Source organism: Taudactylus pleione, unplaced genomic scaffold, assembly GCF_031769625.1.
Source record: "Taudactylus pleione unplaced genomic scaffold, aTauple2 ptg001830l, whole genome shotgun sequence".
NCBI lineage: Eukaryota > Metazoa > Chordata > Amphibia > Anura > Myobatrachidae > Taudactylus > Taudactylus pleione.
In genome coordinates this window covers 158,883-168,073 of record NW_028286227.1, presented here as the reverse complement: position 1 = coordinate 168,073, position 9,191 = coordinate 158,883, and the positions used below count along the sequence as shown (strand labels likewise).

The following is a 9,191-nucleotide window of genomic DNA, read 5'->3' as shown; positions in this document are numbered from 1 at the left end:
GTACCAAAACCGAACGGTTCTGTCCGTCCTATTCTCAACTTCAAGGCTCTCAACATGTCTCTGAGGGTCCCTCGATTCAGTATGGAGACTCGACGTTCCATTATATTAGCTATGGAACCTGGGGATTTCATGGTGTCCCTGAATATTCAGGATGCCTACCTGCATATCCCCATTGCTACGGCTCCTCAGAGGTTTCTCAGATTTGCTGTATTGGATCACCATTACCAGTTTCAACCGCTGCCGTTTGTTCTTTCCGCGGCTCCGCAGGTGTTCACCAAGGTAATGGCGGTCATGGCGGCTCGCCTGCGGTTACAGGGGGTTCGCCTGTTACCTTTCATGGACAACCTGCTTTTCCTAGCAGGGTCTCCGGAGGTACTTCGCAATCATCTGCAACTGACAATATCGGTGTTGCATACTCACGGCTGATCGATTGGAAAAAGTCCTCACTGATGCCATCTCAGAGGATGATGCATCTGGGAGCACTGTTGGACTCTCAGCAGCAGAGAATCTTCTTTACAGAGGAGAAGATCTCAGCCCTACATACCAGGTTACGTTCCTGTCTCCAGGGTCGCCAGGTGTTCATTCACTTGGCATTGAGATTACTGATTTCCATGGTGTCGACATTCGACATGGTGGAATATGCCCAGTTTCGTTCAAGACCTCTACAGAGGCTGATCCTCTTCAGATGGGATGGATCACATGGTCGGATTAAGGATTCTGCCTTTGAACCTCTATACACCCCTGCCTATACCTTCTGATATCCTGCCTATAAACCTCTAAGGACGACGCTATTTTGCGTACGCAGTTATACAGTAAATAAAGACTCCAGACCTAGAACCTGTGGTTCCAAAGCACAAAATATTATTCAAGCAAAAGTACAGTCAGTTACACGCTAGTTATAAGTACAAATTTAGCGCAAAGGAATTATACAGACCCAAGTACAGTTATACATACGCAGCGCTCTGGACCAGATGTAGGCATCAGCAAGAAACCCCTCGTCAATCAGCATTCAGCACGAAGACTCGAAACCCAGGGTCAGAGCACACATATTTATACCCTCCAGAAATAGACAACACAATAGAGAAGTTTGTTGCTAATACCATTGGTCCTAAAGGAGAGGGCATATGTTACAAGGCATTTAACAGGTTGGTTCAAATATACACAGTCCAGCCTCTAACAACTGGTGGTCTCTGGTTTCCCACCTCATGCAAATCCTAATGGTTGGTCATATAATGTTCATTTTGTTGCTTGAAGTCTCTGCGGTCCATAAGTTGAGAATGCCTGTTGCGATCTCTACATCGATGTTACCGGAATACTGTTGAGAGAGTATGCATCAGTACAATACCAAACATGGCTTACTTATCACATATAAAACCTTAGTTACAAAATAATCTTTATTTCATAGCAATTATAGTAAATGTGCATACTTGAATCTTATACCTTAAAGCTTTTGGAACCTTGTATGTGAATATGTAATGTGTGAGTATGTGGGGATTGATGTAAAGACGCTAGTTAGGTTTATCTGATTTGGAGCAGATGTGCACGCATGCAGCTAATAAACAGCGTTCGCATGCAGGATATTGTGCATTCGCTACTGAGCGTCATGTTAGCAGCTTAACTGTGCATAATGTGCGGTGTTCATGCATGAGATTCCATACGGCAGTGTTCATTCCAGGAGTACTCAACTCTGAAGCGGACTTCCTCAGTCGACACGATGTACATCCAGGGAAGTGGTCACTTCACCAGGAGGTCTTCCAACTCCTGGTGGACAAATGGGGTTTTCCAGAGATAGATCTCATGGCCTCCAGATACAAATGCAAGCTAAGAGTGTACGGGTCCAGAACAAGAGACGCAGAGGCTCTCCTGGTAGACGCTCTGTCGGTTCGGTGGACCTTCCAGTTTGCGTACCTGTTTCTTCCTTTCTCCCTTCTTCCTCGGGTATTGAAGAAGTTCAAGCAAGAGGGAGGCATGATCCTGCTGGTGGCTCCAGTGTGGTCGGACGTCACTGGTACTCAGATCTTCAGAGTCTCTCCATAGACGCTCTGTTGCTGTTTCCTCAACGTCCGGACCTGTTGTCTCAGGGTCCTTGTGTTTACACGGATTTGAGTCGTCTGTCTTTGACGGCGTGGGTCTTGAGACATCCATGCTTCGGAAACCTGCTTCTGCCAGGATTTACCACAGGGTATGGCATACCTTCTTTGAATGGTGTCGCCCCAGGGGGTACGATTCCCAGGTATTTCGGATATCCAGGGTTCTGGCTTTTCTCCAGGCAGGATTAGATAAGGGTCTTCGTCTAGCCTCATTGAAAGTACATGTTTCCGCACTGTCTGTGTGGTTTCAGTGGAGGATTGCTCCACTCTCGGATGTTCGCACCTTTTATGCAGGGTGCTCTTCGCATACAGCCTCCCTTTGTGCCTACTGTGGCTCCTTGGGAATTGACCTCCATTTGAACTACTGGGCTCAGTGGATCTCAAATGGCTCACAGCTAAGACTGTGTTTCTCCTGGCTATTGCTTCCGCCTGGAGGGTGTCAGATTTGGGGGCTCTTTCTGGTTTTTCACAGCAGCAGGGCAGTGCTTCGGACTTGCCTTGGGTTCCTGCCTAAGGTGGTCTATAGTTTCCACATTAATGGGGAAATTGTAGTGCCGGCCTTTAACTCACAAGACCTTGTGGTACGAGCTCTACGGTTTTACCGTACCAGTTCCCTTAGGAAGTCGGACACTTTGTTCGTCCTCTATGGTTTCCATAAGAAGGGTTGGCCGGCCAACAAGCAAGCGTTGGCCAGGTGGATTCGCATGGCGATTTCTGAGGCTTACAGTCATGAGGGCATTCCTGTTCCGCCCTCTGTTACTGCTCATTCTACGAGGTCTGTGGGTCCATCATGGGCAGCTCCTTTCTGCACAGGAGCGCCCCCACCATTGAGGATACTGCTTTGGGAACTCCCAAGGTATCCCTGTGGATACCCTATGGAGCCTGCTGCAGAAAATAAGAGAGATTGTAAGAACTTACCTTTGTTATCACTATTTCTGCAAGGTCCATAGGGTTCCACAAGGAGCCCACCCTGTCGCCCTGTGCTTCATATGGGTCTGGTTCTGGTCACCGATTTTCCGTCTCCCTGTTGTGAGAATGTGATTCTTGTGTATTCCAGACTTCCTTCTCTCTTTTTCTCTCCTCCTATGGCCTTGGCTTATTACTGAATTGAGGTGCCTTGGCCTGGGGGAGGGGAACCCAGTGCATACTGGGAGCACAAAGTTAACTGTGTGGTGCCCGATGGCCAAGCCATGACTATAACCCAAGGTATCCCTGTGGAACCCTATGGACCTTGCAGAAATAGAGATATCAAAGGTAAGTTCTTACCATATCTCTTATTTTATATTATTTATATATATAATAATCTCACAAGTTTCACACTATGGGGCCGATGAGGGGTTGAATGTAAGTTGGATGCAGTTATACGCTACTGTGCGCACAGGAAACTAATGTGGTTGATCACCTGTTTGCAGAGCTGTACGCATTTATTTATTTACATTTAGAATATATAATGCTACGCTTTACAAAGAACAATTCAGTCCTTCACTGCCCCAATGGTTCTTACAATCTATGGTCCGTATCCCATGAACATACATACACACTAGGGTCCTTTTTTATCAGAAGTCAGTAAATCTACGCTATGTTTTTTGGAGTCTGGGAGGAAACTGGGAGAGCCGAAGGCCTTGGTCAGGAACTGAACTCCTGATCTTGGAACTGTGAGTCTGCAATGCTAACCACTATACCAACTGTGCTGTCCCATCTGTTCAGCCCACTGTCCCTATGCATTTGCTCGCTTTCATAGACACCATTGTTATGAATGCACCAGTCTGATAACAGCCATATCGCTGTGTACACACTACTCTGCATAGCACGCAATTCTGTTGATAGGCCTGCGAAGCGGTCATGCGACTGAGTTGCATAGGACTCAGCTATGGAGCATACACAGCACAAAAACACTCAGAAGCCAATTGCAAAACAAAGTTACGTTCAAATCTGCATCGGCCCTTACATTGGGTTTCCTGTTCTTTGGAGAACTGGACACAAACTGCCTCATCTTTTTTGCATTTACTTTATAAGCATAGATACTGTTTTACATACCATGCCTACCTATAAGATTAGTGCTTTGAGTGGACATCAGGGACATGAATATCCACAGGATTTTTTTTTTATGCAAAACTCGGCCTTTCTGCTATCAGTGCTGCTACGCCAATCATGTGCACAAAATTCTACTAGGGTCGACCAACAACGGCTCTGTTATCCATGGCTAATGGTTTCAAACCATCAGTAAGAAACCATCAATGATTGAGCCATCAATGGTTTAACTCTGCGCATGCGCTGAACACAGCCGGCATTAGCCATTTGGATTTTGCCATTGATGTTCACCATTGGTGGCCTCCGATTGACGGTAAAACTAGTTATGATCGACATCAGACCATCGATGGTTGCCAATCATCAATGGTCGATGGCCAACCCTAAATTCTGCTTCTAGTATTCCTGATTCAATACAGATGGAGGTTAAAAATATGACTGAATGTGCTAATAGAAGTGTATGAAATATATTCACAGTGCACATGATATAGCTTCAGAACATCACGTGCTAGACTCAACCCACCTACATTCTCCCAAAAAGGCAAAAACAAGTGGCCAGAATATGGTGGTTATTCTGTGTGTGTATTTATGTCTGTTTCATTATATCCCTAGGAATGTTATCAGACAGAGCTAGGATACTTTGATGCAAAGTCATTCATTGAAGATCTTGAAAATGATCAAAAAAAGAAACATGGCAAGTTTGGAACAATTCATCGCTTTCCAAAAACTCCAACGGACAGGATATTCTACAGCTCGCTTGCCCACTGTCCCCGGCCACTTGTCAGTATTCAGGATTTGATTATCCAGTACAAACCATTTGCAGGATGTCTGCTTCAAAATCTAGCCTGTATTACCATGGAAACTTGGATGGGTGTGAATGTATACAAATGCACCCTTTATGCAAATGTACACAACTATGGATGGGCCATATAATATGTTTCCATTACTTAATTGCATATTAAGACTTAGCATGATAAAATAGTATTTTGACTCCTGGCTGCAACAAGTGTTTTGTGCACTAACATTCCTGTAAGCTCAGAATTTGGGTTTAGTTGGCTGAATCCCATGGATCTAAATGAATCCCAAATGTTTGAGTTGCTGTTAAGGTCCATCCAAGTCTCCAACAGAATCCTGAATTTGATACATTCCTTAATACAAAATGTATGTACTGTACATATAGAACACAGCTTTCCAGAGCTGGTTATTTAAAAGGACTGCACATACAGTATGTTAAAGATGGAAGGAACTGAGGGGCTAAATAAGGCATTGGAACTGCTGTGCTGGTGTCTATTGGGCAGCATGAATCGTGCAGAAATGATATATTGGGGAAGCTTATACTTGGCCATCCCACTCTTGCGTCTCATATATAATTATAGTAGCCCACTGATGCTGGCTGGTGATCACGTACTTTCATGCAAGTGCTACACCACATATGCTACATAAAGGTAAATGAAGACACTAGGGGATATATTTAATAAAGTGAGAATTTTTAGAGGTGGATATGTTGCCCATAGCAACCAATCAGATTCTACTTAACATTTAACTAGAATCTAATAGTTAGAATCCGATTGGTTGCTATGGGCAACATCTCCACTTCTAAAAACTCACTTGAGTAAATGTACCCATTGAGACCTATTATGAGTATGTTCCAATGCCGATATTCTCGCATTGGTCAATGTTTTTTCAACTTTACATGCGTTTAAATTTCAGCTTGAGCGTCCCACAGTATGTGGGTACAAAGTCGCAGGACCCAATGATACCTTTGCATGGAATCAGAAATGTATTGGGCATTCCTGAACGGTAACTGGGAGGTGGCTCTTCTGACACAGGAAGATGCATCTTATGGGTGTGTTATGGGAGTTTTGCGGGTGTGTCGCAGGAGGGGTTTTGGAATCAGATGCTTAATTGCGTGCATTGGAGGCCACACTCTGACGGAGAATCTGCACCTAGCAGTGACGCACCAAGCAGTAATGTAGCACCTACAGATGCACAAAGTGGCTGTCTCAGTCCTTGCACATTCCTGCGCACGGCTGTACACCAAGTGCTTATTGTAGAATTAGCATAAAGTCACAGGTGAGACTGTGACAGAAGAGCGCAAACACGTACGCCACTTTGTCTGGCTCAGAATCAGTCCCTAGAGGGAGCAATAAAGTGCACATGGTTAGTGGGGTGATCTGTGACAGTCCTCCTAGTGACTAGCTTCCAGTATCAATACTAATGACACCTAGGCAATAACATCTGCAATGTTTATGTACGCGCAGCAAGAGTTCTTACAGGAAGTGTCTGTGCGGCCTGTTATGCCTGTGTTATACTAATATACTGTGTGTCACCGCATCTTGATCTATTGTTTTTCATGATAGCATTCCCCAGGTCCTGGTTCCTATGATGTAAAATCAGTGTTCGCTTCTGTGAGGCAGTCCTCGGTTCCCTTCCTGACCTCTGCTAAGTGATTTGACAGAAAGTCATGCAGAGTCCTCTTTGGAAGTAATGTAAGTTTATTGTGCATAGAATATAGATGTTCTTTTTATTTCTGCATTACTGGTGCTGACTCGGCCTAAGTTAGCTCTTCCTAAGATTTTGGGTTGCTCTGCACAAACTTACACAGTAACTCCCTGAGATCTATGGGTATTTCGCACTCACATTTACAGCAAGCTTTTTATTTTTTTGCTTTATAGTATAAAAATAGTTTCAAATACTTTTAGCATTTTCCTTCTGTTCGCCACGTTTATGAATATGGACCCTGAATTAGTACTGTCTTCAAATTGAAAGCTTATGTCTTAGACAGAGTATTAGAACCTCCGGATTATCCAGTCCCCTTGTTTCTCACATTCAGTTAATCTACTGTACTTGTCACATTGCAGAACCCAGTCGGCGTTGGTCGATACGATATCAACAAACCCACAAGTGGCAAAACTTACCGATCCGCATTTCTCTCAAAAACCGCACGCTCTTTCTCTGATCGGGAAAAAGAAAAAGCTTTCAAGTGAGTTACAATTTGGTTCTTTTGCATTCAATGGTTAACATACCCTAGTACAGTGGTTCCCAAACTTTGTTTGGTACATGGTCCCCTTAGGTCCTCAGCATTTTTTTCACAGCGTCCCTAGGCCAGGGGGGAGCTATTTACTAAGATCAAGTGCATTCCAATCAGCTCCTAACTGCTGTGTTTGAAAAATGACAGCTAGGAGCTGGTTGATTGGTACTTTAGCTTTGTCCACTTTATCTCCATCTAAAGCTTAGTAAATAGACTCCTCCATTAGCTTCGAGGTTCTGTTGGAACCTTGTGCACTAATACAATGTGGGTCCTATGACAGGAATTCCTAACACGTTTTTTCTTGCACCCCATAGAGGTGCAAGCAAGAGTAAGCTAGACTTTTCATCAGTAATAACCTGCTGTGTGCACAGTTGGAACTTCATACTTAAATGAATCTCCCCCCCAAAAAACATAGGGGGAATAGCTGGGATGAGGGACAATGGGAGATATACCCACAAAGGATTGACAGAGAAACAGGTACATATTACATTTTGGAGATAGAGAGGGACAGATAGGGACACAGAGAGGGAGCAGAGATGCACACAGAGGATGTGACAAACTTGGGTGGGTGGACCAAAGTCAGGGCTGGACTGGTGAAGAAGAGACAACAATGAATTCTCCCATCAGGACAGGAATCTGTGCAGAGCGCTCATTCACCCTTGTTGTATTGGCAGCAAATATTTGGTGCTCATTAACCTCTTCTCACTTTGCTGCACAGAGAAGGAGGGAGGAGAAATGAGAAGACAGATGGGGCTGTACAGCACAGCCACACACAAGTAGTGCAGCCTGTGTAATTGGCTGCACTCTGACGTTCTAAGGCTAACAGGTAGCACATGGCCCAGCCTACAAATATGGTGGCCCAAGTAATTTATTTGCACCCCAGGTACCACAGAACCCAGTTTGGGAACCACATCCTTAGTATAATATATACTAACATGTGATTAGCAACCAGTGGGCTCACTGAGGCTAAAGAGCTCTAGATGCTGCCTTTAATTTATTCAAACTGTACTAGAAAAACTGATTGGTTGCTGAGTTACAGCAACTTTTGTGTTCTGTTATCTGTGCATCAGTCTCAGAAATGTCCCCCTCAGTAGTGTATTGTTTATACATCCTCTTAACATGTAAGTTGTGCCCTACAAGAAGATGGACTTGAATTCTCATTCTGACGGCCATTATATTTTCTAATTCCACTGTTTGTTGTTCTAGGGAACGGATCCAGAGATCACACAGTACTTTGCCTGTTCAGCCATTAGTAGCACCGGCTAATGGTCCTCTACTACAATCTACTACTACATGAGAGAGAGGATGAGGCTTACCGGACATCATTTTGGCTGAGAACTTGAAATGATGGATAATCTAATGTTTTATGTGTTAAGAGGAACTGTGGGAATTAATCATTAACATCTTAATGCAAAAATCTGTCTATTGCTATTAATTGCACACGTTACTCATTTTCATCAGGATAATTGTTATATATAGTGGTCTGTTTCTTATATGTTCCAGGAGATATTCAATAGTTATTACCTCTTGTTATTTTATGAAGCACTCCCAGGTTTTCCAACAGCTCAATTCATAACACTGTCCTTCAGTGTAATTGAGGGATTCAGCATGGATGGGTAAATGAATTAGAGTCCTATGAGGGAGTAGTCACTGCTGTTATCTTTCAATAATAATTGTTGGCAATGATATCCCCCTCCGATTAAATAACTTCACCATTGACACTATAACAGATTTATATTCAACTCATAGGGTGCTACCGCTAATAACTACAACATGATCATGTTCAATGAAATGAGAAAGGAAGTTATACTATGGTGGTGTACATAAGTAACCCACTAATTATATACTGCAATACAAATTTTAATAATATATTAAATAATAATATACTAAAAGCCCAACAAACAAGAAAAAGAGGTAAACAAAGGAAAGCCATAGTAAGTTTTTCAGCGAATAGAACTCACAGTATTATGCTTTAACACACTAGAAGGATCCAATTTTAAAACCACACTTTATATACATGAGTGCCTCCAACTTGAAGTATA

General features: G+C 43.3%; 1 long non-coding RNA gene across 1 annotated transcript; it reads left to right on the top strand.

The window, feature by feature from the left end:
* Positions 1 to 4,791: 4,791 nt before the first annotated feature.
* LOC148436311 (uncharacterized) lies at positions 4,792 to 8,530 on the top strand. Its single transcript, XR_015876472.1, has 4 exons — positions 4,792 to 4,898; positions 6,479 to 6,607; positions 6,980 to 7,101; positions 8,356 to 8,530. It is a non-coding gene; the product is annotated as an uncharacterized LOC148436311 (long non-coding RNA).
* The last annotated feature ends 661 nt before the right edge of the window (positions 8,531 to 9,191 follow it).